This window comes from Manis javanica, chromosome 5 (assembly GCF_040802235.1).
Source record: "Manis javanica isolate MJ-LG chromosome 5, MJ_LKY, whole genome shotgun sequence".
NCBI lineage: Eukaryota > Metazoa > Chordata > Mammalia > Pholidota > Manidae > Manis > Manis javanica.
In genome coordinates, this window is record NC_133160.1 from 135,061,763 (window position 1) to 135,087,648 (window position 25,886).

General features: G+C 36.5%; 1 protein-coding gene and 1 long non-coding RNA gene across 4 annotated transcripts in view; one reads left to right on the forward strand and one right to left on the reverse strand.

Annotated features, from left to right (window-relative positions):
* ATP10D (ATPase phospholipid transporting 10D (putative)) overlaps positions 1-25,886 on the reverse strand; it is a 105,460-nt gene that overhangs the window by 72,403 nt on the left and 7,171 nt on the right. The window lies entirely within an intron of this gene.
* Positions 10,284-15,661, forward strand: LOC140849629 (uncharacterized). Its single transcript, XR_012131743.1, has 2 exons — positions 10,284-13,820; positions 14,219-15,661. It is a non-coding gene; the product is annotated as an uncharacterized lncRNA (long non-coding RNA).

Sequence of the window (25,886 nt, forward strand, 5' to 3'; positions counted from 1 at the left end):
ACACAGGTATTATTTCTATTTTAAAAAAGAGGAAATAGGTTTAGAGAAGTAATGTAACTTGCTGGAATTCATATGGGTAGTAACTACGTAAGACTGATTCAAACCAAATCTTTCTAACTCAACAGTTTCTACTTTTAACTCTTAATGTGTTTCATTTATCTTTATGTGAAGAGTAGATGGCATTTAGTAGATACCCAACAGAAGTTCACCTAGTAGGTAAAGAGCATGTCAGCAAACATGTGGAGGGCAAGATCTGGAGGCTTCATTTCTATCCTTGCTTTATGAATCTATTACATTGATTTCTATCCTTGCCTGTCAAGCTACTGTAAAATACTTACCATTTTACATTGGAGTTTATCTCTGAAGATTCTTATTTAGTGAATCTGTGGGTATTCCCTAATAATCTGAATTGCTAACAAAACTCACCAGATGAATCTGATTCAGGTGGCTCATGACTTCACCTGGAGAAAAACTAGGTTATGTGGGAAAAACTACATTAGGCTGGGAATACAGAGATGATAAAGATCTAGATCCCCTTCTCCAGGAACTCAAGGTCTAGGTGAGGTAATAGGCATGTAAATATATAAATGTAGTCCCAGGTGCAAAATAGTGTTCAAGGCACTGAAGTAGTTTGAGCAAAGTATTTAGGACAGCTTCCTTCCTAAGTTTCATTCTAAGTTTATAAAATGTCTATTAATTCTTTTCTCTAAAATGTTATATTAACCAGAAATTAATAGTTTTCCCCTAAGGACATTAAACTTGTATCCAGCTTTCATGGATCTGAAATCATAAATCATTACCTAGTAGCACTGGGAGATTTGGTCCAAGTATATTCTAATAATTTTAGTGAACTAATATTTTTAATAATCCATTCTTGCTAACACAGTTGTTTACTATACATTAGTCCTTAATCAATCCAAGAGATTAGTTATGCTGCATCACTTTATCACTATAGTTACAGAAAATAAGTTGAATCATAAATAATTTAAAAATCCACCAGATCTTTAAAAATTTTATGATCTAAAGCAAAGTAATAAGCAAATAAGAATAAAAAATCACTTTTAATGGGAAGAATACAATAGCCTCCAAATGTGTGTATTTGTGCCTGGATTCTGGACCTACAATTTACAGCCTCTATTACCAGTGAAAAGAAGTATCTATAAGGTAACTCTTACCAGTTTTAGTAATGGAAACAAGAAAAAAATTTATATACTTATTAGGTCTCTGTCCTTTACAGTTTGCTTTCTAAAATATTTGTTCATAGAAAGCTAAATCAATAAATATCGACTAAAATAATTCCATCTTTTCAACATAATTTTAAAAAGTCTACCTCTGAAGTTATTTGATAAGCCTGGTTTTCCCTTCAGCATATAAAAATAGCTTCTTGACTTATAACTAGTAATGACAGCTTTAGTTTTTAAAGCAGTTCATGACATGTCCAGAAATCTCACCAAGAATAAGGATGTAAGATCGTGCTTCACCAATGAATCAGTAAGTAACGTAAAAATGCTTGACATAAGCCTAAGTGTCTTTCAAGCATTTTACCCCATGCATAGCAGGTGACCATTATGAAAAAACCTTCTATTTTTTCAGAAGGTTGAAATCAGTACAGTTTTATTCCTGGAAACTTTAAAACAGTACTTTTCATTTGCAACTATATTCTTATTAAGACCTATGGGTATGTAACAATATAGATTCTACTTAGATTTTTAAATTTCAGAACATAACATCTTAAGAATGCAAACTCTGAAATATTTAAACAAATGAGACATGTGGAAGGTGTTAATTTCTGGTAATTTGTGGTGTATCTAAAAACTTCACACTTGGAAAAGCAGTGGTTCACGAAAACAGTCAGCTTTTCATGCCACAAACCTAAGAGTTTTACCTTCCCCATTCAATTCCAAAGAGATAAATCTATGACTAGAAAACATTTCATTGCCAAAATACTCCTAGGTCCACCTCCCTCTGGGTCTTTTCAATGTCCTTACCTTTCATTAGGTACTCTATTTAGTCACATATTGATTTCCCCTTTGTTCTTTTTCAAGGAATTTTAGTGAGGATAGGATTGGGGCTGGCTCACTGTCCTTCCTCCTCAGCATCCTCCCTGGGCCTCTTAGTCTCTCTCTCTATCCTGTAAGGCCAGCTGGCTTTCCATCTTGTAATGATCCTCCCTTCTGCCACTCTGTCCTGAAGAGTGATTATTGGATCAAAGGACTCATCTACACAAGACAAAGAAGTTGTCTGGGTTTTCAAAGGATAAAGGAAAAAGAGCACATGTGGAGATAATTAACATGTGATAAAAATCCTTTCACATTTCCAGTTCAGAATTTAAACCATCTTACACTGAGCAGGAATTAGTCACAATAACTCAGTACTTTCAAAACTTGTTGACAGCCAGGTCAGTGAGAAATACATTCTATGTAGCAATCTGGAACACAGACATACACATACATACATGCTGAAACAAAAGTCCTACAAAACAATTCTTATCCTTACTACTTGCAATGCAAGTATTTTATATTCTACTCTATTCTCTGTGTCTCTCTCTCCCTCTTTTTCTCATTTTAATATTAGCCAAGATGCACTGAATTGCTTTCAGGGTCCACTAATATGTCGCTATATACCCTTTGGAAAGATATTGATTGCACATGGCTCCACAGTGGGTTAAAAATAAACATGGAAATGGGTAGATCCACTTTCGGCTCTTTGTTTGGTTGAAAGGAAATGAAAGCCAGCAGTTGGACTAGAACGCTCAGGGTAGGGCAACACTTTCCTACCACAGCCAGGAACAAGTAGCCTTTAATCTTTCTCCATCTACCCCGGCAAAGTTAAAAGTATATTAATACTTAGAGATGGCTCTGTTATTAATAATATTTCACATAAATGTTAGGACAATTTCTTTACAATATTAAAGAAAAGCAAGTCAGAGTAAGTCATACCTCATCAAGAATCAGTAGGAATCATGATATTTTAAAGTTTAGACTTATAGATTATTTCTTCTAGAGGTCAGAAACCACTAGCTCTTAAGCAAAATTCTACCCAGTGATGTATTTTGTATCATGGTGTTGTCAAACACATTGTTTTAAAATGGAGTTAAGTTCACATAAAATATTGATAATTAGCTTCTTTTAAAAAGAAAAACAACAGAATATTAGGCACATATTTTCACATGGTAACAAATGTTAGAAGCTTTTTCACTATAGCCCCTGTCTCTAACCTGCAATTTCTTATTCACCTATTTTAATTTATCAAAAAGTGGTGATCACTCTGCTTGCCACTTTTTGACAAACTAAATTTCTCCTGCTTTACAGACCCAGACTCAAATATCAGTTGCATCACTTATTAGCTATGTGACCTGAAAAATTAACCTGAGCCTCAGCTTGCTAATGAATAAAATGAGACACCAGTAAGAGTCACGGGAGACAATGTACATGAACAGTGTTCATTCTATTAGAGTTGTCCAAGTCTAGTAAAATGTCCACTTAAATGTACCTGTTTATACCTGGGAAGTAGCCCAGCATTCAGTAGGATACAAACAGAAAACCAAACAATCACAGGCACGACATAAAATGCCCTTCCTACCGCCTGATCTCATCCTTAAGCATTCCCTCCAGAATTTATTCCAACTCTGTTCAGGAACAAACTATATTCCACTTGTCTGGTGTTTCCCAAGCTCTCCTGATAAGAATCCCCTGATGCCTCCATTCATCACAGACCCCTAGGGCCCCTCCCCTGGAGATTCTGATTTGGAGGATCCAGAATGGGGCATGAATGTGGAATTTAATTAGTACCCAGGTGATTTATTAGAGAGGTTGCAAAGCATACCCTATACCTTGTACCTTTGCAAATGCTGCCCTCTCTTTCTGGAGGGCTGGTCAGTAGCATCAGCTACTCACCACACCGACTCCTGTTCACCCAGTAGGTTATTTTAGCTCCATTGTGGAGTGTGGGAGATTGAGATGGACCCACAGGGGAGCTACAATGAGGTATTCCCTGCTGTGCTTCCATCACAGTCCAGAGCATGGCTCAGTCCCTGAGCTTGCTATAGTGGAGGCTCCTGGAAGCTTCCCTTTTCAAAGTCAGGGAATGGATCTGTTTCTTTCCAGACTCCACAGTCTTAGGCTTGGCCAAAGTTAGATGACCAACAAATGACTATTGACCACTGAATTTTATAGAAAAGAGGTAGTATGGGAAAAAAGGAAACAAAATACCCAGTTTCTTCTTTTCTGGATCAGCCTGACTTTCCTTCCATTAGAAGCAAGACTAAAAAATCTAAGTTTGAGAAAACAGAAGTAGTCACTTTTAGCTTGTGATTGCATCATTCCACCTTATTACGAGAAAGAATGTTTCTCAAGGCCTGAAAGACTCTTTCAGAAAATAGGTTAATTTTCTTTCCTAGTGCATTTATAAGATCAGTAAGCAGCATAGTAGTGATTAAAGGCATAGACTCCAGAGTCAAACATCAACTTCAATTATTGGCACCTCCACCTGCCAGCCAACCTTCATCAAAGGGTTTTGTGAGGACTGAGTTAATATAATTAAGAGCTTTAGAAATGAAGGGCCCCCACCAGTAAGATGGCAAACTTCCGGCTTCTCTTCGGGGTCCTCGGTTCCCACTGGCGCCACCTGAAGCCCAATCACCTCTCGCCCCCCTCCCAATCCCAGCACCTAGCCAACAGCCACCAGCCCCGTAGAAGTGACACCTCAATCAGCTCATGCCCCTTACTATATAACCCAGCACCTTTCCCTAATAAAGCGGAATTCTCCGGTGAATTGCTGCTGTGTGTCGCTCCTTTCCTTTCAGAATAATTCACACGAGGTTATGAATATTGGTTATCTCAAAGTGGAAATAAAAGAGGAATATAAGACGATTAACGTTTCTTTGTTATGATGATTATGTACTGACTTATAATTTTTTAAAATTAAAGGTTTTGAAGGAGGACGCTCTAATTAATGACTACGAAACTGTCCAATGCTGCCCTAAGCATTATGTCTGCATAAGGCAACATGATCCAATATTCCATTCACTCACAGAACTGAAAAAAACCCATAATTAAAGTTCAAAAATCTACAAGCTACCAGTTTTAGGCATAAAACCAATTAAGATCAGAAATAAATATAAACCAAGCTTTGCTTAGAAAGTAAGCGCAAACACTTCTGTAATGATTACTGTTTACAAAATATATTTTACATATGTCATGTAATTTAATCTCCACTACTTGGTATGGAGTTTCATTTCCATTTTTCAAAGGAAGAGACAAAAGGTCAGAAAAAAGGTTTTGCAACTCAAGGCACGCAATTACTGACTCCAAAGCCATGCTTTTCCAACTACTTATCCATAAATGCTACTTATACATAAAATTTTAAATAATCACATATTAAAGCTAGATTAATTCTAACTATATGTTTTCCAAGAAGATATAAAAAACTAAAATTGCTCAATAACAGAGTATACCTAAACTCACATATCATCCTATATTTCTTCTTGTACACAAATGTACTTGAAAATAGTTCGCAAAAACACTGTTTCCCTTAATGAGTGCTTAATGAAAAGTTTGCAGCAGGGCACATTGCCAAAGGTATGTGCAGGGTAATGAATTCCTTTGGGCCCAGTTAGTATTTAAAAATTTCTGAGATCATCACCAAACACAAACAACTTGAAATATATACATGAACTCACTTGTCTAAAAGAGAAAAACATTCTTATGTGTAGTCATTTCAAGATGTTCTGTTTGTGGCTTTCAAACTCCAGCATGCATCACAGTGTCCTAAATAAGACCTCCCGAATTTCTGATTGAGCAGGTCTGGGATGGGGTTGAAGAATCAGTGTCCAGGTAGCACTGATGCTGCTGGTCCTGGAACACACTTTGAGAACCACTACTCTATGTTAAATAACTTTATTTCAAAATGTAAAGTTGGAATTAAGAGTGACTGATTTATTAGATATCACTCCTGTTACTGAGAAGTCCATTTCCTTCAAGTGTATAGATCAAGGCTATTTATTTACCAATGACTTGACAGCCAATACCAGCAGACCCTCTCATCTCAGGCTAGAATTAATTAAAATAGTGAAGATCTAACTTACACAAAATTGCCCAGAGATTGGTCATGAGGCTTTCAGGACTGATTCTTTCCGCTGATTTAATACAGTTATAATCAGCCTCAGCTAACATTTCTCAAAGCTCAGCAAGGCACAACAATGGGGCCTGGCTCTGACAGACTTATAACTTCTCAACTGAGATAGGAAAACACTAACAAAATACCAAAGTTCTTCTAACTCTGAACCTTGGAAGAAAAAAGAAGTTATCTAACGGGGTCCATGAAAAACAGAGTAATTTTATAGCTGTAGGTTTCTGAGAGTAAGATAGGAACTCTTTCACAGCAGACTCAAGATAGGAAGGTCTCATTGACCGGCATATTGCAGGTAGCCCTCCCTGATGCCCAGTGAGCCCTGATAAAACTTAGGCTTGTTCCAATCAGGGTCCTCTTTGGCCTACTTTCCAACTTTCTCTCTAAGAGGCTTATTGCCTCAGACAGATTCCTTATCCAAGAGGTAATCCCGATGGCAGTTAAGATAATTTGGTATCTCTGCTGGTTTGTCTGTTGCATCAGATGCCAAGGTGATGTGTACATAAGGTTCCCTTAGTAACTATTATCCTGCTATCTACAAAAGGAGAAAGTGTTCTTCCTCATCCCACATAATCTTTGGAAAGGAATATGAACAGTTACAGATGTATCTACTAGGGGCTTTGTTGATGACAAGGGTCAATTTAGTTAGTGGGAAAACTGTGTATCTTGAGTAATAGTCACAAATTCCTCAGTAATCTCCACTGGGTGGGAGGAATCTAACTTGCCAAATGAAGTGATTTTGGAGTTCTGCATGCTATTTAATATTTTCTGTTAATTGAACTTCTTAAACTAAATCCCCAATAGAAACAACATACTCTATATTTTAGATACATGCAGGAGGACAGGCAAGGGTAATGCATCACCAAAAACACTGAACTAAAGTAACTACTTTGATAATTGGTGTAAAATAAAATGTTATTTTATACAGGGAAATGTTACCCATTCTTAGTGATTCTAAACATACATTAAATATAAAGAGATTATTCAATTCTCTTGTGTGAGAACAAAGCACACACACACACACACACACATTCAGACACTGAAGGTTTTATTACTTCTTTTCTTCAATATAATACTTCTCAGCTTTTTCTTGAAGGGATCACACATCCAAATGAGTTACCTTTTGCTGATGCTAGGCTCAAAACTGGTTTAAGTTAGCAAAAAGGCAGGGAAAATGTTGCAGTTGTATGCATGTCTCTTTACGCTACTGGGAACTGAAAAAATTCTCACTGGTTTTCATGGTGAGTTCCTAATATGTCTTAGTCTATTCTTAAAGCTGAAAGAACAAACAGAGTAAAAGTGAAGGAGAGCAATCTCTAATACTGTGTTTTGACATTAATAATCCTAGATACTACTAAAATATACATTGTTGAAATGACAGAATAGCATGTTTTTGAGATGTGGCTATCAACTCCAATAAAATATCATTAATTCTATAAACCTAAGGTCCTAACAATAACTACTATTTATGAAAAAACGGGGATACATATGTATTACATTACATACATATACATTAACTTTAACCCTTACAGCAAGGTACATATTAGTCTCCCCACTTAAGGATGAAAACACTGAGGCTCAGTGTGATGGAGAATCTCACCAAGTGGAACAGCTTGGTAAGTGGTCATTCACATCTAATCCAAATATCTCAGTTAGAGCCTCTGCAGCTATAACAAGGCTCTTATTTAAGGCAGAAATACTTGAGCAATAGGTTGGCAGAAGGCACAGAGCCTCTGGAAGCCTACCAAAGAATGTGAGGGTTGGGAGAAGGAATAAGACACATAGTATAAAAAATTTGAACTTAAGTCATTTAGGGGAAAAAAATACTAAAGGCACACTTCATCTGAAAACCTATTTGAGAAAAATTAAATATTTGTATTTATTTAATTTAAAAATATTCATTAGATGCATTCAATAGAAAGCTCTTTACATGTATTTGAAATATGACTACTATATAAACACAATTTATTTTTCAATACATCATCCACTTTCACAACCTGACTTCAATATCATCTGACCCCACAGGGACCTATAAGCAACTGACTACCATCTTTCTCTGCCCCTCTTTCCTGCAAGACTTCACCCCCCTGCTTACTCAGTTTAAATTATATGGTCAACATGCTATCACTTCCTTGTATATTCTCGCTACCCCTTAGCTCCGCCCCTCCCTCACTTTTTTCTTGGCAAAATGCTTACGCTACTTATATTCAAACCAGTTATACCTAAATCTCTACATTCTCTCTTCCAATACCTATGGGTTGAACATGCCTGGAGAGAAACACATAATATATCTCTCATTAATGTCACTTTACATTACAGCCCATGAACCAGTAATTGGCCGTAAGTGCTGACTGTGCTCATACAGCATTTCTAGTCTCTAATTCCCCACTTTCATAGAGAACTGTTTCATATCTTCTCCTCTCTCCTCTAACTTCCAATACTTCCCTCCCAACTTTCTGCTGATGACCTGGTTCCTATTTTACTGAGAAAATGAAAGACATCGAAAGAACTTCTACAGGCTCCCCCAAACTGCCTTCCAGCTCAGACCACTTTCCAAAACTCCAGACTCCTACAACTGGCTGCCAGAGGCATCCCATCTCCAAACAGTAACATGTGCAAACCTGAGCTCCTAATACTCCCTGCAAAACCTGCTTCCCTCACAGGTAGCCCTCTTAGTTGATACCAGCTCCAACTCCTTCTAGATCTTCACCCCCAAAGCTCTGAATTATCCCAGGGTTCTGTCTTTCCCTCAAGACCCACATACAGTCAGTCAGCAAATTGTGTTGGCTCTCCCTTTAAAATACATCCAGAATCTCACCACTGGGCACCACCTCTACCACCATCCTCATCCAGTACTAACATCCAGTTGTGTTAAACCTTAGATCTTGGCGTTTCCACAATTTAAAACTTTTTAAAGGCTCTAATTTTAAGTATAATAACAGCCATCAGTGCCACATGCATCTGCCTCCCATTTCCATCTCTAACCTATTACTCCTCTGCTCCTTCACTCCACCTGCTACACAGCCTCACCTTAGCGATCTCTCTATTTCCCTGTTTTACTTTTCATAGTACTCTTAAGTCACTTTCTAACAACATATAATTAGTTTTGTATTTTAGCTCTTACTGTCTACCCACCTCCATCAGAAGAGGAATTTCTATCTTTTTTGCATTGATACAGCCTAGGCCTAAACAGAATCAGGCACAGAATAGAGTTTCAATATATATTTATGGAATGAACATACAAATGAATGAATGAATAGAAGAACAGCCTTCTTACATGCAGTAAAAACAGAATATCTGTAACAATCTTATACATATTCCAGCTCTAGAAGTGATATAAGCTTATTTCATGATATCACATTACAGCTTTTATTATGAACACTCAAATTATTGTAGCTTTTATTAAGATCTATAATGTGTAACCCTACAATGCCCACTAACAAGACTGCATAGGAAGACACAAAAAATGGAAATAAAGCAAGTAGATTATTTTAAAAGTAGCTGGGGTATTTGAATTTCATTGTTCTAAAACTCTTAGGGAGGAAGTTCTGGGTAACCTATTTTTTTTCAGACAATTATGTTTAATCTTTAAGTACCAAAACAATTTCAACTGGGATGGAAATCATTAAAATACGTTCCTCAATTTTCCTATATTTTACAGAGTATTTTAAATAAATTTTTTTCTCTGAGATTTCAGAGAAATTTCAATATGCATTTAAAAGCTTTCCATTGAATGCATCTCACCAGTGTTATAAGTACCATTTATTGTGAAGCGCTCTATAGTAATGCCTTCAGGGTGTATGGAAGCATATCTGTAGGTTTGCTTCCAGTAGTTGACCTTCTTGTGCTGTGTGCTCATGTCTGATTTTATAGATTTGTTTTGTAGGATCTGAAAAATCAAAAGTTAGCATAAATGCATAAGTACAGCCATCTTAAAGGGTTAAACACCACCCTCTAGCCTAGGAGAAGGAAAATTATTAGAATCTTGAAAAACAAGTTAGTCAGCCAGTGTTAAATGTAGTGACCTTCAGTTAGCTAACCTCAAATCAGTTAATCATGAACACCAGGTAGTGGGCAGCTGCGGCCTTCAGACAGTTAACCTTGGTCGGATAGTCATGCATACCAAGCTTATCTTGCTGAAACACTGTGTAAGAAAATACTGTCTTTTTGAAAATGCTATGCTATAAAAACCTCTGGCTTTAGCTGCTCAGGGTCCTCGTTGAGACCCGCTGCGTCGGGCTAACTTGGACCCCAGCTAGCTGGTTCCTGAATAAATTCCTCTTGCTTATTGCATCAAGAGACATCTTTCGTGAGTGATTTGGGGCGGCGTCCTCCTCTGGGAAAATCCAACATTTGGGGGCTCGTCCGGGATCATGCGCTCACCCCGCTTCACTCCCGAAGTCGCTCTTGGAGGAAGAGGTAAGATTAGTGGCGCCTTGGTTTGTCTGTGTTCTGTTTTCTGTTTTTCAGTGAGACCGGTCAGAATTCTGAAAGGGGGTACCCACTGTCTGGCAGCTGTCCCGATCCTGTAAAGGGGTCGAGACTGCGGTCGGTAGACGTACTAGGAGCACCGCAGGCTGCAACCCTGGGGGACGCCTCGGGGAGGTTGGGAGGCCAGGGACGCCTGGTAGCCTCCCGTCTGTTTTTCCGGCAAGGTGAATCTGATGAGATAGGGTTGATTTTCAGGCGCCAGGAATATCAACCCTCTGATTCCTTTCGGTTTCTGTTTAAGAATCTGAGAAAAAACAAAAAGTGGCCGCTGTGTGTCTAATCTGTGTGTGTCTCTGTTTTTTGTGTCTTTCACGTGCCTAATAATTGTTATACTGACAATGGGACAGACTCAGACAACCCCCTAAGTGTGTAAATGAATATATCTTTCTACCTCCAGATGGTATTAATGAAATTGATTTAAAGACAGGTGCTTGTGAAAATTGAGTGTTCTAAAACTTCCAGAAAACCTGATAAAAAAAGTGTTAAGCATTAATGCTAATTTGAGTTTGCCTGAGGCGGGCATGTCCTGGTAGTTGTCGGCTGCCTGAGTTTACCTAGAGTCATTTGAGTCATGTTATCTGCTAAATCTTTTAAGAATAGAATGCTTAGAAGCTTGGCTTTGTCTAGTGTTCAGTGGGGGTCTTGTGAGTAGGCTAGCGTAGTTGTTGCAGGTAGGTGAGCTGGATAAGTGTGGCAAGTGAACACCTTTTTAATTGTGTGTTGCAGTGTGTATGCCTACCTGCAGCCTGAGAATCTTTGTAGTAACTTAAAGCCTTAGAGTTTTGTTAAGTTGAGAAGATGTGCTCTGTGTTTGCTGGGAGATTGTGCTGTGAAGCTCATGGTTGCAGAAATTGTAGAATGTGTTCGTAAGTTTGTCAGTCTAGGGAATGTTAGTTTGACAGTTTGCAGTGTCCTGCTTCTCAGTGTTCACTGGAGCTTGAAGTTTCTAATGGTTTTAAGTTCTGGTTAGAACTGCTTAAAGTGATAGAGAGGGCATTTCTCTATGCTGCAAGATGTATGTTTTAATGAGAGAAAGTGTAAAGAACGGAAATTTGTTTTGTTGAAAGTAAAAGAGAGTGATTGTTCTGAAGTGCAGCTATTTGTTTAAAGAGAGAGAACACTGAATGTAAAAAGAAAGTTGTAGAAGGCTTGTGGAAGAGTTAGTATAGTCATGCTATGTGAAATTGAAGCGAGTAAGTCTTGGTATCGAGTGCATAGCAAAATTAGAATCTCGTTTCCAGTTAAATAGTTTTCTTTAACTGTTAGTCTGCTCTTAATGTTGAAAGATCAAAGCAGTTTCTCATGCTTAAAGTCTCAGTGAGTTGCCATGAAATCGTAATATTAAAAAGGACTAAAAGCTAAAGTTTGTTAACAACTGTATAACCTTTATTTGCCTTTGAAATATTTTGTTATTGAAAATGATTGCATGTTGAAATGAAAATGTTACTGAAAAATTGAATTCCTAAGCAGAATAGTAACAAAGCTTTTTTCAGCTGATTAAATGCACTTAGTTAACAAACCAAAATTTATTCTTAAAAATTAAACTGTAGAATCTGGACAAGATTATGTTTCTCCCAGAAAAACAGGTTTCACTGTAAAAGTTTAGATAGACGAACGTGTGACCACTTTTGAGAAAGGTTGTAATAGATTTTTTGACAACCACCAGGTCTTCTTGTTTAATTTATATGCTGTATGTTTTAAAAAACATGGGGGACTCTCCATATTTTTTAATGCAAATGATCTTAGAGCTTTTAATAGAATTTGCACAGCAGCTTATATCTACTATTAAAGAGTAAAACATTCTTGAAGCTTTCAGGGAAGACCTGTAGACTTAAGCACTTTCTCTGCTTTTTTGTATCTGGTCTTAGACACTTACGCTGAGTTATGTTCTTATTATTTTCACTGTTTGTAAGCTATTGATTGTAAGCCAAAGGTCATCATTTCTCAGTCCCTAAATGAATAAGTAAAATGCCTGATCTCTTTCATCTCAAAGCATATTTCTGGTCATATCTGAATATCTGTGTGAAAGAAAGAGACATTTAAATTTGAGATTCTGCTTAAACTTTTAAGTTGAATTTGACTATAGCCATATTCATTCTTTGTATGTATCTCTAACAGGTCTTTTGTATGCCTGGTGATATTATACTCTGCCTTGAGTTTAGACAGTTCTTTCAGCTAAATATGAATTCTTATTATAGCTTTTTTCCCCTCCTGAAGATGAAAGCAGAAGAATCTACCATCTGCTACCATTCTCTCAAGAATGCTTAGTAACCTAGAATTATTTTGACTTTCTGTATATTGTCTTTAAAAATTGACAGCAGCAGTCTCCCCTGCTGCCCCACCTTTTTAAGATGTCTCGTTTACTGTGCTGAGTATATAGACAATAAATGTGTAATGATAGTTCTAAAAAAATTAAATGCAAAAAGGTGCTTTTACCTCTAGTTAACTCTGATATTTTCCAGAGGGCCCCTGGAACATGTCAGAAGAATTTTTTCTCATTAGAGAAAGTATTTGACTAATTTGGCTTATTTATCTGATATATATATATATTTATTTACCAGGAAAGCACTGTCAAAGAGAATGATGCTAAACTTTGTTACTGAATGTTTTGTATTACAGAAATATCTGAATTACCTTATGTCAACTGTTTTACAGTAAGCTCTCATCAGATCTTTAACCATTGTCATTTGTAAGTCTTTTGTCATTTATAGTATTATCCCTAAACTGGTAAAAAACTGGATTTCAGCAGAACAGGTATTAGTTACATAAGATTACATAAACTAAAGAAAATGATTTTGTGTCTTTTTGTTTCAAATGTTGCTGATAAAGTGTTTTAACCTTGTTCTCTTAAACTGACAACAGTTTAGTAAATGACTATCTTTATGAGCAGAATTGAAACGTCCTTCTCTCTACTTGATCCCTCCAGAGTTTAAAAATTTTCAGTGACTGTTTTTGTATTCCATGGCAGTATGTTTATTTGCACGAGTTCAATAAGAATCTGCTTTCCTTGTGAGAAGACTACTTAAGAACACTGGTTATACTACCAGGGCTTTGACTGGAATGTCATACCTGAGAGACATGTGTATAGACTCAGATGTGAACAACTTTAAAGAACTAAGATTGACTTTATAAAGCCAACAAAGCCCCTTGGAAGAACTGGCCTGGTACCTTGCTTACAGAGTTCCCAGCAGCCTTACCAGGTGAGTAAAGAAGGTCACTTCCTGGCAGGTGCAGAGACCTCGAGAAGAGAAGAATTCATCCAAATCTACAGGTACTGCAGGCAAAGCCTGATGGCAAGTCTGGCTTGGCTGTCTGGCCTCAAGAGGCCTTTAAAAGTTCAATCTGAAATTCCTTACAAAAAGTTCCAGCAAAGCATATTTAAAAGAGCCTGTGTAATCAATTGCTCTTCTTGTTGCACCTGTGCAAATAATCAAGCCAGCTGTTAATTATTTTCTTAACCTGGTTACTTCTAGTAAAAATGAGAGTGATTTTAGAGAGAAGTATTGTTTCAATAATGCAGCCTCCTTCCAGAATAAAAAAATCCAACTCCAGATGTTGCTACATAACCTAATAACACAATTTGTTTTATCTTGCCTAGAAGCCACAAAACTGCAAATAGTAATAAAAATGAAACCCAGAATAAAAGTGCCAGCCTTCTGAAGCCCTCTCAACTGACCAGTGATGGAGACCTAGCTGCACCCTTTACTGCGCCCCCTTCTCAGCACGAAGCAGCCAGAGCGGTCATCGCCCCTTTTCCCTAGCAGCAGCTAGAGTCTCTACCTGTAGAAGAAAGAATGAGACCATACCCATAGCCTTCCCTGGTAAAAACAGGTATTTAATCCCTCCTCCCAAGGGATGGTGGGCTTGTAACACTGGAGTGACCCCATGTGTCTCTACTTCTGCCTTCAACTCTTCCCGTGATTTCTGTATCATGGTCCAGCTGGTGCCCAGGTTGATGTATCATGATGATCTCTCATTCGTAGCTGAATTTGAACCTAGGCGTAGATATAGAAGAGAGCCGGTCTCGCTGACCTTAGCTGTATTGTTAGGGATAGGTGTCGCAGCCGGAATGGGAACGGGGGCAGCCGCTATTGTCCAAGGGAACCAACATTATGAAGGGCTAAGAACAGCTATTGATGAGGACCTAAGGACCATAGAGCAATCCATTACAAAACTTGAAGAATCTCTGACTTCCCTCTCTGAGGTAGTCTTGCAGAATAGAAGAAAGCTGGATCTGTTGTTCCTAAAAGAAGGAGGACTGTGTGCAGCCTTAAAAGAAGAATGCTGCCTTTATGCACATCATTCCGGAATAGTAAGAGATTCAATGTCAAAGCTTAGGGAAAGGCTAGACCAGAGAAAGAGAGAACGGGAAGCCGGACAAGGGCTATTTGAATCTTGGTTCACCAGATCCCCGTGGTTTACAACCCTGATATCCACTCTGGCTGGGCCCTTACTCATCCTTGTGTTGCTCCTCACTTTAGGACCCTGCATACTAAATCGGCTGATAACTTTTGTTAGAGAAAGAGTGAGTGCCGTTCATGTACTAATGTTGAGGCAACAATATCATTCACTCACCCAACAAAGAGACACAAACATTCCATGATTGGAATGTCCCTAAAGAGAAGTGGGGAAATGTAGGATCTGAAAAATCAAAAGTTAGCATAAGTACAGCCATCTTAAAGGGTTAAACACCACCCTCTAGCCTAGGAGAAAAAAAATTATTAGAATCTTGAAAAACAAATTAGTCAGCCAGTGTTAAATGTAGTGACCTTCAGTTAGCTAACCTCAAATCAGTTAATCATGAACACCAGGTGGTGGGCAGCTGCGGCCTTCAGACAGCTAACCTTGGTCGGATAGTCATGCATACCAAGCTTATCTTGCTGAAACACTGTGTAAGAAAATACTGTCTTTTTGAAAATGTTATGCTATAAAAACCTCTGGCTTTAGCTGCTCAGGGTCCTCGTTGAGACCCGCTGCATCGGGCTAACTTGGACCCCAGCTAGCTGGTTCCTGAATAAATTCCTCTTGCTTATTGCATCAAGAGACGCCTTTCGTGAGTGATTTGGGGCGGCGTCCTCCTCTGGGAAAATCCAACAGTTTCTTCCTTGGCTTCAAGATTTAACTCAACTCCAACTACCTTAGAATAGTTAATAAACATAAATAAATTTGAATTAATAACCTTGAGGTGCTTTAAGGAGCAGAATATAGAAACTTAGGACTTACTTAGTGAAACCTATTTTCACTGTTCAGAGATCTCTTTTTCTTATATCTTTTTAATAAATAGGTACCAAAAGGCTACCATGTGCCAGCTAGGCACTCTTCCAGGTATTGAAATCAAATGATGCAAAGTGTGATGTAAGCGCCAGTGTTCTTGCCCTCAAGGAGCACACAGTCCAGCTGACGGATTAGGCATGAACTTCATGAGATTCTTTCATTACCTGAAATATTTTAGAGATTAATCCCTGTGAAACAAACTTTGACAGGTTTATAGCCAGGAATCAGAGCAGCAAACATTAAGAACATTAAAACACTAAACAATAGATTAACAAGAATGTTCTGAAAAGAAGCTAGCCCCCAGATAAGCATTCATTTTGAAAACTAAAGCCAAAATATCTTTTTAAACTGGCAGAAGAAAACAAATTTACAGGTGTGCTATCTTTACTCATTCATATGAAGGAGGGCAAACTCTAGCTCCATGTGATAAGCTGTGTGTGTGTGTGTGTGTCTGTGTGTGTGTGTAAAACATGATAAACACACTGAATTGTGAATCTTAAGATACACTTTGGAAGATTATTAGAAAGATAATAAAAAGGGAATGAACTATAATCATTCGTGTCATGTCTGCTTCCCCTACAAGACCACCTTGTTCACTGTTTTAACTAGTAACTGGACAATACCTGGCATGCGGCAAGTGTGTAATGAATATTTTTACACAAATTAACTAATGCCCAGGCAGGCCCATGACGGTATACTATGCATCCTGGGAATCAATACTCTTCAAACAAACAAACAAATCTCACGATGATAAAGCCCAAGCAATCAGTAAGTGTGCAGCTTAAGACTTTTTGAATGAAGGAGTGGAATCTTTTACAGGGATTCTACTTGGTCAATTATATCCTAACCTTTAAAATCCAAGATGGCCTAAAGCCACCTACCCTTGTCAGAGATAACAATTGTAACAATTATATTTGTCCTCAGACTGCTGATGATTTAGTCTGCTTTAAATCTGTGGTCTGAAACGGGGGGGCAATTTGGTCCCCCAGGGGACACTTGGCAATATCTGAGCATTTTTGGTTGTCACCACTGAGGGGGTGAGTGCTAATGGACAGATGCCATGGATGATGTTACAGTGCACAGGATAGCCCTCCACCCCCAAATACATGCCAAAAAATGTTACTGCTGAAAATACTGGTCTAGAGCAAATCATCATGTTTGTTTAGAAAGGAGGTATGTAGCAGTGGAAAGAGGAGCTTTTCAGTCAGTCATGGATTCAAATCCTTGCTGTAATGACTCAGTCCCAGTGGGACTTTTTGTAATCCTGTTTCCTTATCATAAAAACAATACCTACTCTCTTTTGATTTGTTGTGAGAAGTTAATAGGAATATATTCAAGGTATCTAACAGATCAATAAATGACAGCTATTTTTACTATTATGAGAACATTTATTAATTGCTTGATGCCAGTATTTCTTCCAGGTAGAAAAAACATTTTTAAGATAATAAGGATACATGGCAATCAGATAAGGTAAAGAGATAAAACACATCCAAGTTGATAATGAACAAGTAAAACTGTCACTATTTGCTGATGACACAATACTATATATAGAAAACCCTAAAGACCCCACCAAAAACTATTAGAACTAATAACTGGATTCAGCAAAGTTGTAGGATACAAAATTAATACACAGAAATCTGCTATATTCCTATATACTAACAACAAATTAACAGAAAGAGAAATTAGGAAAACAATTCCATTTACAATTGCATCAAAAAGAATAAAATACCTAGGAATAAACCTAACCAAGGAGGTGAAAGACCTTCACTCTGAAAACTACATGACACCGATGAGAGAAATTAAAGAAGATACAAATAAATGGAAATCTATCCCATGAACATGGATAGGAAGAATTAATATTGTCAAAATGACCATCCTGCTCAAAGGAATTTACAGATTCTATGCAATCTCTAACAAAATACCAATGACATTTGTCAATGAACTAGAGAAAATAATCCTAAAATTCAGATGGAACCACAAAAGACCCCAAACAGCCAAAGCAATCTTGAGAAAGAAGAGAAAAGCTGGGGGTATTAAGCTCCTGCCTTTAAGCTACACTACAAAACTATAGTAATCAAAACAGTTATGGCACTGGCACAAGAACAGACATATAGATTAGTGGAACAGAACAGAGAGCCCAGAAGTAAATCCATGCATACACAGACATCTGCTACATTCCTATATACTAACAAATTAACAGAAAGAGAAATCTTAATTGAATATGGTCAATTAATATGTGATAAAGGAACCATGAATATACAATGGGGACAAGACAGTTTCTTCAATAAATGATGTTGGGAAAACTGGACAGCTACATGCAAGAGAATGAAACTGTATTAATTTCCAACTCCATATACAAAAGTAAACTTCAAATGGATTAAAGACATGGATATAAAACATGAAACCATAGAACTCTTAAATGAAAACATTATGCAAAAATCTCTTGAACATAAGCATGAGCAATTTTTTTTCTGCACACATCTCCTTGGGCACAGGAAACAAAATGAAAAATGAAAAATCAGGATTACAACAAACTAAAAACCTTCTCTATAGCAAAGGACACCATCAATAGAACAAAAAGGCAACCTACATTATGGGAGAATATATTTGTAAATGATGTATCCAATAAGGGGTTAACATCCAAAATATATGAAGAACTCCTATGCCTCAAAACCAAAAATCAACAACTTGATTAAAAAAATGGGCAAATGACCAGAACAGACATTTTTCCAAAGAAGAAATACAGATGGCCAATATGCACATGAAAAGATATTCCACATTGCTAATCATCAGGGAAATACAAATCAAAATCACAATGAGATATCTTCTCACACCAGTTAGAATGGCCACTATCCAAAAGACATGAAATAACAAGTGTTGGCAAGGATGTGGAGAAATGGGAACTCTCCTACACTGTTGGTGGGAATGTTAATTGGTGCAGTCACTATGGCAAACAGTATGGAGATTCCTCAAAAAACTTAAAATAGAAATACCATACAACCCAGTAACTCTACTTTTAGGAATTTACCTGAAGAAAAAGTCCCAGATGTGAGAAGATATAAGTGCCCCTATGTTTACTGCAGCACTGTTTATAATAGCCAAGTTATGGAAGCAACCAAAGTGTCCATCAATAGATAAATGGATAAAGAAGATGTGGTATATATACACAATGGAAAATTATTCAGCCATAAAAAATAAAGAAATCCTACCATTTACAACAACATGGATGGACCTAGAGGGTATTATGCTAAGTGAGATAAGGTATTGTGGAAATAAGGCAGGTGAAGGAAGACAAATAACATAAATAACATATGACTTCACTTCTTGTGGAATCTAAAAAGAAAACAAAATGAACAAAATAGTAGTAGATGCAGAGACACTGAGAAGTGACTGGTGGTTACCATGGGGGTGGGCTTGAGGTGGGTGGGTGGGGATGAGAGGGGGATAAGGAGGCACAAATGTCAGTCATAATATATATTGGTCACAAGGATGGAGGTGCAGCATGGAGAATATAGCCAATGGTTCTGTAACATTTTTCTATGTTGACAATAGTAACAGTACTAGTTGGGATGACGATTTAATAATGTGCATAACTGTTGAACCACTGTATTGTATATTTGAAATCAATAAAATATTGTGTATGAACTATACTTCAGAAAAATTAAATTTATTAAAAATATTTCTAAAAGATAATAAGGCTTAGCAACTTAAATAGAAAATCCAGAATTTTAAAGCCAGAAAAAATTTCAATATCCAACTAAATATTTTATACACAAAAAAGTTGAGGTTCGGAAACACTGACTTACCCAATATTAGACATCAAGTCAGTGGCTGTTAACAAAAATAATCCAGCTGTTCTCTCCCCTACCATTTTATTACTCATACATATAGAGGTAGACTTTTATTAATTCTAAACTGTATAATTATTTATAAATGTGTCATAAATTATTTGAGTCAATTTGAATGCAAGATTTTATCCCCACTAAACTTTTATGTAATAGAATGCTTAGACTATAAAATCACCAAGATTTATTCACATTTATATCTACCTTAAAATTTTGACAGCTAGGAGAAAAGATAGCAGTGTGAGTAGTGGGGCAGAAATCTCCCAAAACCACATATATTTTGAAAATATAGCAAATACAACTATTCCTAAAAAAGTAACCAGAAGTAACAGTACACCAGCCAGTCTGTCAGCAGAGAAAATAAAAGCACAGCAAAGGAAGTAAACCAACTAAATACTAACCAAATGCAAAATTGAATCAGCTACCCACAAAGTCAGTCAAGGGATACAGAAAGAGTACAGAATGACACCTAACATGTAAAGAGTGGAGGTGGAAGAAAAAGAAGGGAGAGAAAAAACGAATCATCAGACTGTGTTTATAATAGCATAATAAGTGACTTAAGGTACACTGCTGGATGGTAAAGAAGATGCCCTTGAACCTTTGGTAAACACGAATCCAAAGCCTGAAATGGCAAGAAGTACATATCTATCGATAATTACCCTAAATGTAAATGGTCTGAATACACCAATCAAAGACACAGAGTTACAGAATGGATAAAAAAGCAAGACCCATCTATATACTGCCTACAAGAAAACTCACTTTAAACCCAAAGACATTACAGACTAAAAGTGAAGGTATGGAAAAAGATATTTCATGCAAACAAAAGGGAGAAAAAAGCAGGAGTTGCAGTACCTGTATCAGACAAAATAGACTTCAAAACAAAGAAAGTCACAAGAGACAAAGAAGGACATTACATAATGATAAAGGGGTCAGTCCAACAAGAGGATGTAACCATTATAAATATCTATGCAGCCAAAGAGAAGCATCCACATATGTGAAATAAATACTAACAGAACTAAAAGGGAAAATAGAATGCAATGCATTCATTTTAGGACACTTCAACACTCCATTCACTCCAAAGGACAGATCGGCCAGACTGAAAATAAGTAAGGAGGCAGAGGCACTGAGCAAGACATCAGAACAGATGGACTTAACAGACATCTATAGAACACTCCAACCAAACGCAGCAGGATATACATTCTTCTCAAGTGCACATGGAACATTTTCCAGAATAGACCACATACTAGACCACAAAAAGAGCCTCAGTAAATTCAAAAAGATAGAAATTGTACCAACCAACTTTTCAGATGACAAAGGTATGAAAATAGAAATAAATTGTACAAAGAAAAAGGCTCACAAACACACAGAGGCTTAACAACATGCTCCCAAAAAATCAATAGATCAATGACCAATTAAAACAGAGATCAAGCAATATATGGAGACAAATGAAAACAACAGCACAACACCCCAACTTCTGTGGGACGCAGAGAAGGCAGTTCTAAGAGGAAAGTATATAGCAATCCAGGCCTATTTAAAGAAGGAAGAACAATCCCAAATGAACAGTCTAAATTCACAATTATTGAAACTGGAAAAAGAAGAACAAATCAGGCAAAAAGTTAGTAGAAGAAGGGACATAATAAAGATCAGAGAAGAAATAAAATTAAGAAGAATAAAAAAATAGAAAGAATCAATGAAACCAAGAGCTGGGTCTTCGAGGAAATAAACAAAATAGATAAACCCCTAGCCAGACTTATCAAGAAAAAAAGAGAATCTACACACATAAAGAAAACCAGAAATGAGAAAGGAAAAGTCACTATGGACACCACAGAAATACAAAGAATTATTAGAGAATACTATAAAAAATTATATGCTAACAAACTGGATAACCTAGAAGAGATGAACAACTTTTTAGAAAAATATAACCTTCTAAGGCTGACCCAGAAAGAAACAGAAAATCTGAACAGACCAATAACCAGCAATGAAATTGAATTGGTAATCAAAAAACAACTAAGAACAAAATGTCTGAACCAGATGACTTCACTGCTAAATTTTATCAAACATTTAGTGAAGACCTAAAACCCATCCTCCTTAAAGTTTTCCAAAAACTAGACGAGGAAGTACTTTCAAACTCATTCTATGAGGCCAGCATCACTCTAATACCAAAAACAGGCAAAGACTCCACCAAAAAAAAAAAATTACAGACCAATATCCCTGATGAGCATAGATGCAAAAATACTCAATAAAATATTAGCAACTGAATTCAAAAATACATTCAAAAGATCATCCATCATGATCAAATAGGATTATTCCAGGGATGCAAGGATGGTACAATATTAGAAAATCCATCAGCATCATCCACTATATCAACAAAAAGGACAAAAAACACATGATCATCTACATAGATGCTGAAAAAGCATTCAACAAAATTCAACATCCATTCATGATAAAAACTCTCAACAAAATGGGTAGAGAGAGCAAGTACCTCAACATAATAAAGGCCATATATGACAAACTCACAGCCAATATCATACTTAACAGCGAGAAGCTGAAAGCCTTTCCTTTAAGATTGGGAACAAGACAAGGATGCCCACTCTCTCTACTTTTATTCAACATAGTTCTGGAGGTCTTTGCCATGGCAATCAGACAACACAACGAAATAAAAGGCATCCAGATTGGTAAATAAGAAGTTAAAAAAAGACAGTTAAACTGTCTGCAGATGACATGATACACTGTACATAAAAAATCCTAAAGCATCCAAAACTACTAGATCTAATATCTGAATTCAGAAAAGTTGCAGGATACAAAATTAATTAAAAACAGAAATCTGTTGCATTCCTACACACTAATGATGAACTAGCAGAAAGAGAAATCAGGAAAACAATTACATTCACAAGTGCATCAAAAAGAATAAAATACCTAGGAATAAACCTAACCAAGGAAGTGAAAGACCTATACCCTGAAAACTACAAGACACTCTTAAGAGAAATTAAAGAGGACACTAATAAATGGAAATTTATCCCACGCTCTTGGCTAGGAAGAATTAATATTATTAAAATTGCCATCCTGCCTAAAGCAATATACAGATTCAATGCAATTCCTACTGAAATACCGACACCATTCTTCAACAAACTGGAACAAATAGTTCTAAAATTCATATGGAACCAGAAATTATCCCGAATAGCCAAAGCAATTCTGAGAAGGAAGAATAAATCAAGGGGATTATGCTCCCCAACTTCAATTTCTACTGCAAAACCACAGTAATCAAGACAATTTGGTACTGGTACAAGAACAAACTCATAGACCAATGGAACAGACTAGAGAGTCCAGATATTAACCCAAGCATATATGGTCAATTCATATGCAATAAAGGAGCCATAGATATACAATGGGGAAATGACAGCCTCTTCAACAACTGGTGTTGGCAAAATTGGACAGCTACATGCAAGAGAATGGATCACAGACCTAAATGTAAGTCATGAAACTATAAAACTCTTAGAAAAAAAACACAGGCAAAACTCTCCTGAATATAGACATGAGGAACTTTTTCATGAACATATATCCCTGGGCAAGGGAAACAAAGGCAAAAATGAACTGAACAAGTTGGGACTACATCAAACAGAAAATCTGTATAGCAAAGGACACCATCAGTAGAACAAAAAGGCATGCGACAGTATGGGAGAATATATTCATAAATGACAGATCCAATAAAGGGTTGACATCCAAAATATATAAAGAGCTCATGCATCTCAACAACCAAAAAGCAAATAACCCAATTAAAAAATGAGCAGACAATCTGAACAGACACTTCTTCAAAGAAGAAATTTAGATGGCCAACAGGCACATGAAAAGATGCTCCACATTGCTAATCATCAGAGAAATACAAATTAAAACCACAATGAGATATAACCTCAAACCAGTTAGGATGACCAACATCCAAAAGACAAACAACAACAAATGCTGGAGAGGATGTGGAGAAAGGGGAACCCTCCTACACTGCTGGTACGAATGTAAATTGGTTCAACCATTGTGGAAAGTAGTATGGAGGTTCCTCAAATAGCTCAAAATAGAAATATCATTTGACCCAGAAATTCCACTCCTAGGAATTTACCCTAAAAATACAGGATTCCAGATTCAAAAAGACATATGCACCCCTATGTTTATTGCACCACTATTTACAATAGCCAAGAAATGGAAGCAACCTAAGTGTCCATCAGTAGATGAACAGATAAAGAATATGTAATACATATACACAATATACACAATGGAATATTATTGAGGCATAAAAAGAAAATAAATCCTACCATTTGCAACAACATGGATGGAGCTATAGGGTATTATGCTCAGTGAAATAAGCCAGGTGGAGAAAGACAAGTACCAAATGATTTCACTCATCTGTGAACTATAACAAGCAAAAACCAAAGGAACAAAACAGCAGCAGACTTGCAGAACCCCCGAATGGACTAACAGTTACCAAAGGAAAAGGGACTGGGGAGGTTGGGTGGGAAGGGAGGGATAAGAGGATTAAGGGGCATTATGATTAGCATACATAATGTAGGGGGGGCACAGGGAAGGAAGTATAGCACAGAGAAGACAAGTAGTGACTCTATATATAGCACGTTACTATGCTGATGGACAGTGACTGTAATGGGGTATGTGGTGGGGACTTGATAAAGGGGAGAATCTAGTAACCAGTGTTGTTGCTCATGTGATTGTTTATCAATGATACCTTCATAAAAAAAAATTTTTTTTCTCAGCTAATTTGTAGGTAGATCTACCTGTTTTCAGTTTCATCCTAACAAGTCTTATTATCACTCATAGTGGCCTATATTTTGCATTATATTTTATAAAGGCATATTAGAAATTACTTATTTCTGGTTTAGATATTTAGAAAAAGAGCATACTTGGGAGAAGAGCATGAACACATACACACAAGCTGACCAACTTTAAGGATAAAAAAGGAAAAAAATCAGTTTAACTTCACTAGTAACCTAAGAAAAGCAATTAAAGCAGAATTAGTATTTTTTTCCCTTGAATGTAGCAAAAATTTTCTTTATTCATTATGTTCAATCAAGGCAAGTTTTCACACCATGCTGGGCTAGAGTGTAGCCTGTTTGCGTTTTGGAGCCAAAAGTTAATATGCCTTAAAAATGTTTATCCTCTTTGCTCCAAGTTAGAAAGATGATCAATTTAGCTTTGTAAAGGGAAGTAACTCAAATGCCCAGAAAAAAAGGAAACTGTTAAATTGTAGCTTACTAAATGGAAATATAATACAACTATTAAAAAATCATGTTTAAATGCATTGTTCTGAGCAAGAAAATGCTTAAAGTTTATAACCTTTTAAACTTTGATTTAGACCTGTATACAAGTATAACCTTAATTAGTGTTTCTATATATAGCTTTGGAATAAATGATTTTTAAAACAGTAACACTGGTTGTTTTGAGTTAATATATTAATAGATGAGTATTATTATTAACTATCTTTTGTAACTGCCCATATTTTTTACCATGAGCATATATTTTTAATTTATAATCAGAAAATAGATCATCACTTTAATCAAAAACTTTTGCAAAACTTGAATCCCATGAAACCTATCCAGCTTTATTTAATCACGAAGGCTGGATACAAGATATTAATGTATTGCTTCTACATTTAAGATGTGGGGAAAAAAATACAATCGCTTAAATTTTTGTTTTGTTTTAAGAACCTTATAAAATGCAAGACAACCAGGCTACTCCAAATACAAACAAAGAACATTCACATCCAAGTCCACAAACAGCAGGAGCACATACTAATAATACTCGGTATTATATCCGAGGAAACAAAATAAGTAATTTAATATATAAGGTTCATCACAAAGGCAAATGTGTGTCTCTGTCAAGAAGTCCTGAATGTGATTAAAAATGTTGCAAAGCCAACAGAAGCATTCAGATGCCTTTTGGACAAAAGACAATTGCTAAAAATATTTTATGGATGTGGCTCGTAAATTTTAAAAGATAGCTTATGTAAATGTCCAGATAGTTTTAGGAAAGTGTCTCCTTTGAAATTAGGTGTGAAATAGAATTTAAATGATATTCTGTAAAAGAAAGTTTAGATAATTGTTGCAGTGAAACATTTATACTTATGTACAGCATATAAATGTCTAGATA